Source organism: Oncorhynchus nerka, linkage group LG15 (genome assembly GCF_034236695.1).
Source record: "Oncorhynchus nerka isolate Pitt River linkage group LG15, Oner_Uvic_2.0, whole genome shotgun sequence".
Taxonomy (NCBI): domain Eukaryota; kingdom Metazoa; phylum Chordata; class Actinopteri; order Salmoniformes; family Salmonidae; genus Oncorhynchus; species Oncorhynchus nerka.
This window is the reverse complement of record NC_088410.1, coordinates 11,678,289-11,693,301: the sequence shown is the minus strand read 5'-3', so window position 1 is coordinate 11,693,301 and position 15,013 is coordinate 11,678,289. Positions and strand designations below refer to the sequence as shown.

The 15,013-nt window shown below is 39.8% G+C and overlaps 1 pseudogene; it reads left to right on the top strand.

The window, feature by feature from the left end:
• The first annotated feature begins 6,057 nt into the window (after positions 1 to 6,057).
• On the top strand, positions 6,058 to 14,928 carry LOC135560008 (myosin heavy chain, fast skeletal muscle-like; annotated as a pseudogene).
• Positions 14,929 to 15,013: the final 85 nt, after the last annotated feature.

Here is a 15,013-nt window from a genome sequence, read left to right as displayed (position 1 = left end):
CTCGTTCCATGTGTCTCTCCTCAGGCCGGTGATGGCTGGTCCGCTCCAGGAAACTGAGGTGCGGGAGGTTCCTCCTCCCCCTCTGGACATCGAGGGGGCCCCGGCGTACTCCGTTCGTTCCATCCTAGATTCGAGGCATCGGTCAGGGGACCTTCAGTAGTACCTTGTGGAGTGGGAGGGGTATGGTCCGGAGGAGAGGTGCTGGGTCCCGGTTGCGGATGTGTTGGACCCCAAACTGCTGTGGGAGTTTCACCGTCGCCGGCCGGATCACCCTGCGCCTTGCCCTCCAGACTTTTGTTCATGTTCCGTGTTTTGGGCACGTTTATGTACTTATGTGCTTTAGTTTTGGACCGGAATAAAAAGTGTGCCTGTTACCACACTCTGCTCCCCTGCACGCCTCCCGTACACACCCGCAACAAAAAACACTTGAAAATAATGAAATACCCAATGTATGCTTTTCCAATAGTCTAGAAAAATTACTGCTTTTCCTTCACTGTGCGGTCCAACTCATCCCACATATTTCAGGAACTTGCACCAGCATGCAATTCAAAAAGAAAATGTATATTTTATTCTATGCATAACATTATTCATTGTTTAAATTTAATACATCCGTGTCGACTACACCATTTCCCCCATATGAATAGGGCAACGTAAGTATCTTTGCTAACACTCTGCAGGCACCACCAGACTAGCTAGCTATGTAAACAACCCATTATGCGAACCATTGGTGTATTAAAAGGAGCAGAGAGCATGTGACGCAGTGGCTGCAGCAGGAATTTCTCACAGAGGGTGGCTTGGTTGTTGGGTCGTGGTGCTTGCAATAATTCAATAATATATTATTAGACAAGCAGTAAGTCCATACCCGTTTAGGAAAAAAGCATTTCATGTATTCGGTAATGTTACACTTATCCACATTTACCAGAGGGTTCAAATTGCAATGAGTTAGATATCTTTGTCAGCATAGGTCTATCAAACACATAACTGGGGCTTCACAGTTTTATGAGAAGGCTATAAATAGAATCCACAGTGGCGGGAGAGGTTGGAATGAAGGCCCAACAGTCAGCCAACACAGACTAGATACATGGTGTCAGAAGGCAGGTTTTGGAGCAGTGAGCAGTTACCCACTCTGTCAGATTACATTAGTTGCAAGCTAGATGGGATACAGCTTTAAGTTTAAACATTTTGCATTTTAGCTAACCCTAACCCTTTTCCTAACCTTAACCTAATTCTCCCAACCTGCTGTGTAAAGTCTAAAAATTCAATTCTGACATAGAGCTGTATACCATCTAGTCCAAACCAAAGAGAAAGGTCCAGGACCATGGAGTGCGAGGGGAAGTTGATTAGACACATTGGTTCCACACTAATGTCACCTCAATGTGATTTTAAACATATTTAGTGTTCAACATGTAAAAATGAAGTGGATTATGAATAGGTTCTGAAAGAGGAAACATTAATTACTGGAGAAAGGAAGGTTAGCTAGAAAATCAGTCTGTTTGCCACATTAGTATAAACTAGAACAATTTTCACATTTAATCCATAGACGGGTCCTTTGGAGGAAGGATTGTTGACATATATTTGACATTTATATCTTAAAGCACAACTGAGAAATAAACCATTTAAGTTGGAACATTTGTGACCTTTAACGACCCTGTTTATAAATCAGGTATGTGGTTCTCGTTAACGGCTGAACAGAACATGACGAGAGGAGGTGAGTGTGTTGTGCACCTCCATACAAGTTAATTTGCTGAGTTTCATTGAAATTGTTGACATATTAGCTTAGATGTGATGGTATAAAGATTTTTATTTGTACATTGACATTCCCACTCTGTCTGAACCGAATTAGTTTTGTTTTCCTTAATAGGATGTGATTCTGATGTCATCAGTGAAATGGGACACACTGAGTTGACTGTTATTATGGATAAATGCACCTCTTCTTCATTCATTGAGGAGAAAAAGCTCTCTCCATGGTCTTCAGACACACAGATTTTGGTTGTGTCATTTTTTTTTTTGTCAGCTATTTGTTTGTTTGCTATGGCACCTTTCAACACCCTCATTATCACATGTATACCCGCGACCACTTACACTACTGACTAAACACACAACATTTTAATTTAACTTTACTTCAGGTAATAAATATATTTTGTTATTCTTTAAACAGTTGTCTCCTTTTTGTTACGGGCTCACCGTGGCATTGAATAATGCCTTTTAAGAAGCCAGTGGCTCACCAACTTAATGTTTTGCTACACTGTACCTAATGAACACAACCCTGATTCTGATCCAACAAGTTGAGTACAACATTATTTATATAATTGCGATACTAAAGTTGACTGTTATTATGACTGTTTGACATGTTATGACTTTTTGGTTCATAAATTGCAGGACTAAAAAGCAGAGGCTCCTATCAAATGATATAACAGCTATAGATGTCAAGGATATCAGTTAAACATTCCAACACCATCTATTCAACACCTTCTATTCAACTCCTTCTATTCATGTCAACTCCTTCTATTCAACTCATTCAGCACCTTCTATTCAACTAGATTCAACTCCTTCTATTCAACACCTTCTATTCAACACCTTCTATTCAACTCATTCACAAGCAGACATGAACACTTCCCATTTCCCCATTATTTAAATCATTCTTCCAATTGTGCAACTGGATGTGAAGGGTTTAACTTCTAAACAGTGATCCTTGGTGGGGTCACCTAGTGGATTGGGCTGTCACTTGTCCTGACTCTTCTGAAGGCTTGGCAAAACGAGTCCCCTGCTCTCCAGAGACTTGTGTTCCAGCAGCCAAGGGAGGGTGCTGGATTCCCAGTTTTATTGAGGTTATGGACTTTACTTATAGTTTTATTGACTGTTCTTCCTGCAATCTCTGTTGTTTTTACATTTGAAAGTCTAAAAATAAAGCTGTCCAAAAGAAGCAGGTATTTGACTGGTCCGTTTAATGGCCATATCAGATATAAGTCTGTTTCATATATGGTTGAATCCTCTGGTGCACAGCTCACATGGCAGATCTGCCAATAAACCAATGCCAAATTACCTGAGATAGCTGTGGAAGCTGGATGTATTTCTGATACACCCGTTTCTGAACATGGCCATATTGGGATTTAAATGATCTGTTGCTTTGGTAATTCCAATTACTCTGCCATCACTGTTATATGTTAGTTTCAAGTCAGCAGATATCATGAAGTAATCTCAGAGGGTCATAAAGCAATCCCAATTGACTTCAGGCTGCATGTATTTCTGACAAAGTTTCATATGGCCATGGTTGGAGGTCAATGAGAGGGGTATAAAATAACACTAAAGATTTGTACAACTTGCTGAAAAACCCAACAGCTCCCCATTTGATCCAAGTGTTTCTTCATGTAAATGCATTAGATGTATTACATTTATCCCTCCATTGATTTCACACTGCATGCTGAAAGGTGAAGACCCATACCTTTACTGACCACAGAGAGATCTGATACAGGCCAGCACATTATTTTGACCTTATTAGTCAACCATGAGGTCCTCACATTGCTGACACCGTAATAGATTTACAGTGAGATATGTGACCTGGAAAATAAGATCTCAATTAACCGAGCCAAGACTGGTGGTTTTGTGGATCATGCCACAAGCATCTGACCTTTCATGTCCAGATTTAGATTTTTACTGTCTGTGACATTTTAATGGATTGATTCATGTAAAAGAAATGCTGATTGAGCCAAGGCTCTGGGGTGTCTCAGCCAAGCTCCTGTCTGTAGTGATAAAACTACTTTGCAAGCACAGACTGATCATTTAAAGCACCCTTAAAATGTATTGGATCAACAGTAACTATTTGATTCCCCCATGGGCCAATATGTACAAACAGTTTTATAATGACAGTTCACTCAACTGCTTAATGACATCTGGCAGTTAATACCAGAGGCCTGCAACTCTTGTTCTGGACAGCCCATCCACATGGTTTGCAGGCTCTTGTTCTGGACAGCCCATCCACATGGTTTGCAGGCTCTTGTTCTGGACAGCCCATCCACATGGTTTGCAGGCTCTTGTTCCTCCCAAAGCACGAACTCAGCGGGTTCAGCTAAATCAATCAATTGTGAAGTGTCATCCCACTGGGCAAACCACATCATTTAAACGTGGATAATTGGGTAAAATTTGGTTGAGATGTTAATCAATGAGATTACAACCTATATTCACCCACTCAAAAAGACTGCCAAAAGATAGTTGAATTTCCAATGTGTGATCATTATGCTTTCAAACATCTTAAAACATAACCAAATTCCAAAAAGGTTAAATGTCTAATGTCAGGTTTAATGTCACCCAAATGTCTATCACTGACACTTTCAATCAAAGTTCAAATTTGTTTTATTTCCCTGAAGGTAACTTCTGCCCAGAGCAAGTTTGGAGCTCATGCCGGGTGTACACGACAGGTCATATATCATGCAAGATCTTTGCATATTAAAATAACTTCATGTCATAAACGTTTAGTCTGCATGGTGCTAATGTTCTCTCAAACCACAAACATGGCAATAAAATACCTTGTCTAATAACAGTGGCATCAGTGCCAGAATTAGGCTGCGTTGGCAGATATATCAAACAATAAACCTTGGCTGCTGTGAAGACGAGCACAGTCCAAGAAATGAAAAGGCCAAGATGGTCCGCTCCCTGCTCAACTAGTGTATCCAGTTGCTCCCCCCCTTTGGGGCTTCTTGTAGGGGAGACTGGGGCTGGTTGTCTCACGGGTTGGTTGTCAGAGTGCAAATTATTCCCAATCTAAATGGCGCTGTGTAATATTTTTACGGTTCAAATGTGTGAATTCTCTGAGCTTTCGTAGCATTAAGATAATCTTTACAACTTTCTTACGATGTCTTTCGTAGCATTAAGATAATCTTTACAACCTTCTTACGATGTCTCTTTAGTAGTCAGGGTGTTTCCCAGAGCCTTTGTTAGTAACGTGTCTCTTAAAAAACCTTTTCACATCTACGAGTGACCACTCGTAGAGCAGCCAAAGTGCATCGTTATTCACAGATCTCCGCTAAACATAGAATCAAGGAGTTTGGGTTATCTGTCTGACTGTTACTGCCGATAACTTCAGAACAAAGTTCACTACAAATACAAAGTTGCCAAGGAATTTTCAATTGTTATAAACAAGTGAAGGATAAAATGATAGGCTAAAATGATAGGCTTTTCAATCACATTGAAATAAATGTAATGTTCAATCAACTGAAGCCTATTTTGCGTCCAGGCTACTATCTGTAATTTTTGCCTTGGTGTTTCATAACTTCAGAGTGTAATAAACGTTTGAGGCAGTTATATCGCTGTCAGCAATATGAGTGGATAAGATGATTGAAATACTGTACTGGTGATATGTGTCATAAGAATCCTACTGGACCGTTTTAGCCAACTGAAATGTGAGCCAAATAAAAGCGTCTCGAGAATCTTTTTAATAGATCATACTGTAGATAAATAACACATTAGATTTAACGGTTTTATAAGCTGTTATTTAAAGCCTAAATGTGTCCGTTCAAGCTTTCAAATATTAATTTAATGTGGTTACACAGGGGTGATAAATCAAATTAAGCAAAGCACGAGGTAAAGGCCAACTCCGTCACAAGCATGAGGTGAGGAGACAGTTCAGATGTGTTTACAAGCTAAACAATATAAATAACAGGTGAACATATATATAAAGTTGTTGATGAGGATTAATGCCACTAAAATGGAACTAAATCAGGTCAGATTAGATTTAATGAAAACTATTTTAGTTCTAGTGGGGCAACATGGACTCACTCCATTACAGTATATGAGGTTCAGTAGAAGTAACATTGGGATTAATTAAACTTTAGATATTGTCATAATTATTAGTAATGACATCTCTAATTTACGTAAAATCAGTGAAATTCAATTCAGAGACAAATATGACATTAAAAAGTCATGTCATGGGAGTGTGGTGCTCCTGGAAGTGGGAGGTGCTAGTGAGACACAGACACACAGAGGTCTCTCATCCAATTCATGTCCTTTCCCAGAGTGGTCCATAATTAACTTTTGCCTGGTTGGCACTTCCAACCAGATATAAGGAGGCTGAGGCCCCAGCATCCATAAGTCAGATACCTTCTTCCTCTGTGGTAAGACCTCTCCACCTCCTTAGATTTGTTTATTTGTCTCATCTTTGTACTCAGCATCTGAGGCAGTAGCTAACTGCACTGTTTGAATTGAGTGCTGCATGTCTCTTGTAAGATTTTACATTATGCAATCAAGTGCCATTGGTTTTCTTTAAATGTGCATTACTTAAAATCTGTAACTTCCTTTTATGGACTAAAGTGGTGCTTCTACCTGTTTGTAAATTAAATGAGTAGTCTAGAATGCAAATCTGGGTTATCAGGGGTAATTATTTCAGTAGTAAAGTGAGATGCCATTAGGAAAATGAAAGTTAGCAGTTGCACCTGTAGTTTAAATTTACATGGCTTTAATTATTTAGTTAAATGTGTTTTAGACATTCAGGGGTTAAAATGATAAGGATTTAGACTGGTGCTTTTTCACAACATTCAATTTGCTAAACTCCAGTCATTACTATGAGCTCTTCCCCATCAGCAGCCTCCACTGCTTTAGACTTGTGCTTTTTCACAACACCTTATGTTTCACAGGGTCCTCTAAGAAGTACACATTCATCTGTAGGAGGGGAAAAAGAAGGTGAGACATGGTTTGACTCTTCACTTAAAACGTGATGAAAATATTCTGAGAGAGATACCACTCACCTAACTCTGTTGACTGGGGAGGAAGCACCACAGAGTGAATCATGTTTCTTGTTTTATCTCTTTCCTAGTTATCCGTCACCATGAGTACGGACGCTGAGATGCAAATCTACGGCAAGGCTGCCATATACCTCCGTAAGCCTGAGAGGGAAAGGATTGAGGCACAAACCGCACCCTTTGATTCAAAGAACTCCTGCTATGTGACAGACAAGGCGGAGCTGTACCTTAAGGGTCTGGTCACTGCCAGGGCCGACGGGAAGTGTACTGTAACAGTCACGAAACCTGACGGCACTAAGGATGTAAGTCTGATCTGAAAAGTAGTCAAGTTCAAGTTTGTGTAATTACTCTGTTTCATGAAAAATCATCAAAATGATCAAAAACATTTCAATAAAAAATCTTTAACAAAATATATATTATGAAGCATTTAAAAAAATCAGTAATAACAGATAGATTAAACATGTATTTGTTTTTGTAAGCAGAATATAACCTTCAAACACATCATGTTTAGCTGCTATATAAAATTGTCATGGAAGGTTTGATATTTACAAGTCAAGAATCACCAGATATGTGTCAGTGGGTGATAACAAAGTAGTTGGATTAAATGTGGATATACAATTTTTTAAAGACTAAACTTTTAAAAGCATTCAGTCATGTCCAGTTTGATCTGTGTTGTAATCTAGATTTCTGACTGTTTCAGGAAGGAAAAAGTTCAAAATGCAACATCTATAAAATGAACCCCCAAGTAAAACAAGATTGAGGACATGGCCATGATGACCTACCTGAATGAAGCCTCTGTGTTGTATAACCTCAAAGAGCGTTATGCAGCATGGATGATCTATGTAAGAAACCTGCACATAAATACAACCACATACATGAACATAATAAATACACACATACATGAACATAATAAATACACACATACAGTACTACACACACATGAAGATAATAAACACACACATACAGTACTACACATAAGGAAGGTAGAAACCAAAACATATCAATACAGTAGACCCACATCAGTAAACCAAAGTACACCCACATCCTCACATAATTCCAGGTAAAAGTACATCTGACTTTAGTAATCCCCTCATTTAATTATGCTTTCATCCAGACCTACTCTGGGCTCTTCTGTGCCACGGTGAACCCCTACAAGTGGCTCCCTGTGTGAACAAAGAGGTTGTCAACGCCTACAGAGGGAAGAAGAGGATGGAGGCTCCACCCCATATCTTCTCCGTCTCTGACAACGCCTTCCAGTTCATGATGATTGGTATGATATCTATGTAAGAAACCAAAACTCATGGATGGATGGTTGGATCAATCAATCACATTTATTTATAAATCCCTTTTTAAGCAGATATCAGAAAGTGCTTATACAGAAACGCAGACCTAAAACCCCAAACAGCAAGCAATGCAGATGTAGAAGGAAAAGCTAGAGGGAACCAGGCTCTGAGGGGTGGCCAGTCCTCTTCTGGCTGTGCCGGGTGGAGATTATAAGAGTATATGGCCATTAAGGCCAGATCATTCTACAAGATGTTCAAACATTCGTAGATGACCAGCAGGGTCAAATAATTATCACAGTGGCTGTAGAGGGTGCAACAGGTCAGCACCTCAGGAGTAAATGTCAGTTGGCTTTTCATGGATTCAGATGTCGAGACAGCAGGTGAGGTAGAGAGACAGAATGGATGGATGGTTGGTTGGTTGGATGGCTGTCCATTAAGTGCGTATGTCTCTCAAAGTCCATTACTTTTTGATGATGGATAGATGGATGGATGCATCAATGGAAATTAAAATATGCTTCAGAGAGGTATCTACTGTTTTCTAGTCTAGGTAATAACAGTTTGCTGGGAATATCTGATTTCACTACCCTTGAATGGAAAATGTTCCAAATTGAAATTCGTGATGATGCTATGAATGAAATAATGTCCCCTGAATGTTGCTTGAGTATGATAAGTAATGTGTTTTTTGGTTCCAGATAAGGAGAACCAGTCCGTCCTGATTACGTAAGTTGTTTACTAAAATGTCACTTGAGAAAGTGTTTCTATTGTAATAAATTGGGTCACTTGGTGTGATGAAATACATGACATTATGAATGGATTAGAGCATCAGGTTATGTGTAATAACGAGTCGATGAGAAGGATTATTTGTTAAAGACTTATGTCAGAACACAGGTTAACAGTGTATTTTTCTATGCTATTTCTTAGTGAAAGACAATCTGACACTCAAACATGTAACTAAAACCCCTCTTTCTATGTCATATAAACCAGCGGAGAATCCGGTGCAGGAAAGACTGTCAACACCAAGCGTGTCATCCAGTACTTTGCCACCATTGCAGTGTCTGGGGCCAAGAAGGAAGCAGAACCTGGCAAAATGCAGGTAAGTTGTTCTTATGTTTGCCTTTTTAACACATTTCAGTTCGGTTGACTGTGTAAACTGTTTTTCCTGTGGTGAATCCTGTTTCAAGCTATTGAGAAAAACAAACTTTACGATGTTACCAGTTTTTGAGCAACTTATGTTTGTCTCAACCAGGGGTCTCTTGAGGATCAGATCATTGCAGCTAACCCTCTGCTGGAGTCTTACGGTAATGCCAAGACAGTGAGGAACGACAACTCGTCTCGCTTTGTAAGTATGAAGGGCATACTGTGGAAGTTCCTTATATTGGAAACATGTAATTCAGTAGTCCCCATTCTATTATTCAGATTTACAATTTTATTTTGATCACTGATTTGTTGCTGAAAATTCAAACTTGTAATGTATTCGAGGTTCTAAAATTGTAATTTCCATCTTTAAAATGTAATCATAATTCACATTTCCTGTTGCTGCAGGATTATTTTCCTGCCGTAGCAAACTGGATCCTATATCAAGATCCTATATCTGTATCAAAAGATCCAACATCTGTCCAACAAACTGTAACGTTTAAAGGGGTCTATCAAAGTAATATGTTAGATTAATTTGTTGGCCTATTTCTAACCCCCATGCTCTACTATAGGGTAAATTCATCAGGATTCACTTCCAAGGTGGTAAACTGGCTAAAGCTGACATTGAAACCTGTGAGTTAATTTTGATTGTTTCTCAATACTTTCCTAAATGCACACATCATTTTTTGGGAAGATCATTAATTTAAATGTATCTCATGTTCTCTCTCTTGTTCTCTCGATCTCGCTCTCCTTTTTCTCTCTTTCTTTGTGTCATTCACTCTCTCGCTCTCAGACCTGCTGGAGAAGTCCAGAGTCTCCTTCCAGCTGCCCGATGAGAGAGGCTACCACATCTTCTTCCAGATGATGACAGGCCACAAACCTGAGCTAGTTGGTACGACAAAGTAGAGGTTCATGGGAAAATATTCCCACCCCATCTATGGAATACATAAAAAATATTCATAATACACACTAATAATACTATTACAATGATTACATCCAAGGTAACAAGGCATCTGTGACATGGTCAGGTCTTTTTGGGAAATCTATCAAGTAATACACTGTGATGCACTAGTCCACAAGTCTCCGTCTCATTTTTGATGCTATTCATTATATACTACATGTATCATTGAGTCCATCTATTGAGTAAAGAAGGGATAGATAATGTAAAACCGTAGGAGAGCAGCAGAATTCTAAGAGATTTAACTGACAAGCTGTTCTCCATTGTCCACAGAAATGGCGCTCATCACCACCAACCCCTACGACTTCCCCATGTGCAGTCAGGGACAGATCACTGTGGCCAGCATCAACGACAATGAAGAGTTGGATGCCACAGATGTGAGTCAAACAAAGGGTTAACCAAACTCTAGATATGGAATGGATAGGACCACCATACACACTGAATGTACTGTGAAATTCCAACTTGGTGGCAGCTGGGAATGTTCATGTGTTTTTGTTTGATTCTAAATGCTGTTGTTAGTTAGGCATGTGCCTCAAGGAACTATTCATGCCTTCCACAAGAGAGCACCACTAAGTGCCCTGTGGAACTGTGGAAAACAAATGTTGTGCTGCCATCTACTAATGTGTTTGCCAAGCGTAATCATGTGGAACAGAGAAGCCAGTCAAATCTATCCATCCCATTTGTTCTGCAGTGAGCAGCACAGAACTGTAGTGTAACTGAGCAAACTTCAGTTCAGTTCATCTCTGTTGTACTTCCTCTTTAATGCCAGGATGCCATTACCATCCTGGGCTTCACTAATGAAGAGAAGGTTGGCATCTACAAGCTGACAGGAGCTGTATTGCACCATGGAAACTTGAAATTCAAGCAGAAGCAGCGTGAGGAGCAGGCCGAGCCAGACGGCACAGAGGGTGAGTCCCACTCATAGATATACAATATGTAGAGCATTAGTCCCATTCTCAGTCCCCAACATAGAAATAGAACACCTAAGACAGACAGTGCCACATGAAAGTCAGGCAGGAGATCATTTTTGGGGAACAAATTCCAACCTCCAAAATGTAGGTGAATCAAAACCTAACCTACAAAGAAGTTAACAAAACTATTTTGTCAGTGTGAAATCAGAAACAAGTGATCTTGTGTCCCTGAGTCTGTTGTTGTTGGTTCTCTCTCCAGTGGCTGATAAAATCGCCTACCTGCTGGGCCTGAACTCAGCTGAGATGTTGAAGGCTCTGTGCTACCCCAGAGTGAAGGTCGGCAACGAGTATGTGACCAAGGGACAGACTGTGCCTCAGGTAAGGCGGCCAAACAAATCTACCATTTTCTGAGCACAGGAATTATTTTGGGGACGAGTGCATTGCTTTTGTTTTTCCCAAGCTTGTATCACCTTATCACTAGACATGGTCAATATCTCATGTATTCATTTGAGGTATTATCATTGCAGGTTAATAACTCAGTCAGTGCTCTGGCCAAGTCCATCTATGAGAGGATGTTCTTGTGGATGGTCATCCGTATCAATGAGATGTTGGACACCAAGAATCCAAGGCAGTTCTATATCGGTGTGCTTGACATTGCCGGGTTTGAGATCTTTGATGTGAGTATGAGACCAGAACAAGACAATTAGTTGTGATTGAGATGGATTACAGTCTTGTATGATGAAATGATCCCTTTTAAAATTCCATCAACAGTATAACAGCATGGAGCAGCTGTGCATCAACTTCACCAATGAGAAACTGCAACAGTTTTTCAACCACACCATGTTTGTCCTGGAGCAAGAGGAGTACAAGAAGGAGGGAATCATCTGGGCCTTCATTGACTTCGGCATGGACTTGGCTGCCTGCATTGAGCTTATTGAGAAGGTAAGATGTCTGTGAGGATTTTAATGGACCATTATAATGGACCTCAACAGCAAAGCTCATATGGAGCGTTGTGTGAAATATTATCACAGTGGTACAACGTATACAGTATTAAAATCACTGGGGAAGCCAATCGAGTCAAAAAAATCCATAATAACAACCTGTGTTGTTAATTACGTTGTTTGCTCTATAACCTGTTAGTTTAAATGCTTTGTTGGTTTAGTGGTTATTGGACTAGTAACAGAAAGGTTGCAAGATCAAATCCCTGAGCTGACTAGGTAAAAATCTGGTTCTGCCCCTGAACAAGGCAGTTAACCCACTGTTCCTAGGCCTTCATTGAAAATAAGAATTTGTTCTTAACTGACTTGCCTAGTTAAATAAGGGTAAAATAAAAAAAAAATATACAGGCCTAAGGCGGACAATAAGACACAGTAAATAAATTCAACAACACCTTTGAACAAAACGGGATCTGTCTTGTGGAGTCCACAAAGCATAATGAATGTAACAAACAGTTACATGACCTACAACATGGTCAGTCAAGTACATTTTTCTGCCATTTTCGGACCACTAAACATCTATTGATTTAGAACCACGGGAGTTACCACAAATTTACAAAGATAACAGGAGTTGCCTCCCTCCACTATTCCAGCACCATTTCAACATCAACATCAAAATCACCTATGCTTAGTCTAAGTGAAAGTGAAAATTAAAAGATTTTAGTCCAAAAAAGCTAATTTTTGTCCAATCAATGTAAACTAAATATCACCCTATGGCTGTCCATCCTCCTCTCTTTCATGTTGCAGAAACTAAAAGCTTAAAAAATATGTGTTTGTGTGAGTTAGCTAGTAAAATCTACATGGTGAAAATACAAAAGCAAATACATTTTATTGTTGGATACAATTATGAGTACAAGTCCCTATCTCCATCCCATGGCTAATTTAGGAAAGGACCCATTTTAGCTAGCTATATCCTCCAGAGGAAACAACACAATGAGATGCAACAATTGAAGTTTTTCTTTCTGTCAATGACGTTTGGCTTGATTTGGTGTGAAGCCAAATCCAAACTGGCTTCACTTAACACGTTTTTTTGGTGCACCAGGACCATTCACAGATTTGCTCACTCAGTTTAGCTCAACTCTGATTCGCTGTAATTGTACACAAAAAAAATAATCAAGGGAGGCCAAATGATCACTGGCTTCTCTTGCATTCAATGATACAATATCATACTCTTTTTGACCAGACAGCATCAGATAGAAGGGCTACACATACAGAGACAGAGGGGTGCCGTTTTGCTCACTCTGATGCTTTACCTGGAGAGATACATTCAGCCTCTTGCTAAACGAGAAAAAATATACATTATATTATGTCCATTTTTGGGGGAAGCCTCACTTCCCTTAGCACCCATTAATATATGCCACTAACTTATCTGAGAAACTCAATATGTTTCCTATTATGTGTCCTTAAGTTATTATAATCCTATAATAGCATATTTACTAAAATAAATGTAAATATCACTAATTTGAAATCTCTTTTCGTAAAGCCATTGGGCATCTTCTCCATCCTTGAAGAGGAGTGCATGTTCCCCAAGTCTTCAGACACCACCTTCAAGGACAAGCTGTACGCCCAGCATCTTGGCAAAACAAATGCATTTGAGAAGCCCAAGCCTGCCAAAGGCAAGGCAGAGGCCCACTTCTCCCTGGTGCACTACGCCGGAACTGTGGACTACAACATCACTGGGTGGCTGGAGAAGAACAAGGACCCCCTGAACGACTCAGTTTGTCAGCTGTACCAGAAGTCCTCTGTCAAAATTCTGGCTGCCCTGTATCCCCCTCCCCTCCTGAGGGTAAGACTAGCATCACGTCACAATATTTAACTAAATACTAGTTACAACTCAGACCCAAATGTTCTTTAAAGTCTTTCAATGTACCACAATTTCTCAGGGTTTATCACTGGTTGATTTACTAATACACTTGGTTAATTTACTCATACAATAGATGTTATTCTACACAATCTCATTGGCAGCATTTGCCTCTAGATAAGTGTGAAGTTAACCAGAGATTCTCTGGTTTATAATTAGTGTGTTTTCTGAAGACAAGACCACTCTAGATTTCTTACATACTTTTTATTTTTCTATTTATTCCACCAGCTCTAGGAAATGTACTTTTCTAGTTATCTTTTACTTTTCCCCATTTTAACAGATAAAGCCAAGAAAGGAGGCAAGAAGAAGGGTGGTTCCATGCAGACTGTGTCCTCCCAGTTCAGGGTGAGCTTTTGCAATGTGCTTATTCAGTCCTTCAAAAGGTGCATTGATTATCATAAATGAGAACATGGTTTGTAACCCCCTTACAGGAGAACTTACATAAGCTGATGACCAACTTGAGGAGCACTCATCCTCACTTTGTGCGCTGCCTGATCCCCAACGAGTCAAAGACTCCAGGTACAAGAAATATTGAGTTAAATATGTCATCTTATCAGTACAGTATCAGTAACCTTAACGATTCCAATCTATAACCTGTTTATGAGTATTAAAAGAGACTTGTTTTGATTTACCAGGTCTGATGGAGAACTTCCTGGTTATCCACCAACTCAGGTGTAATGGTGTACTAGAGGGTATCAGGATCTGCAGAAAGGGATTCCCCAGCAGAATCATCTATGCTGACTTCAAGCAAAGGTACACACACACACAAGCACACACACACCACATAAAATATCTGCTCCAAGGGTTTTCCCAGCATCAGAATAGGCTTACCTTTTACGAAATATAACCAACCTATTACAACTTGACATGTTAAAAATGTCTCCTCATTCAGGTACAAAGTACTGAATGCCAGTGTCATCCCTGAGGGCCAGTTCATGGACAACAAGAAGGCTTCTGAGAAGCTGCTTGGGTCCATTGATGTGAATCACGAGGATTACAAGTTTGGACACACCAAGGTCAGTCAAATACCCCCCAGCTAAAACTGACAACAAAACACAGCTTGAATAATAATTTAAACCGGTACCATATAAAATCTCTCCAGGTGATCTATCCATCCTTATGTTCTTTCTTCTTCATTTA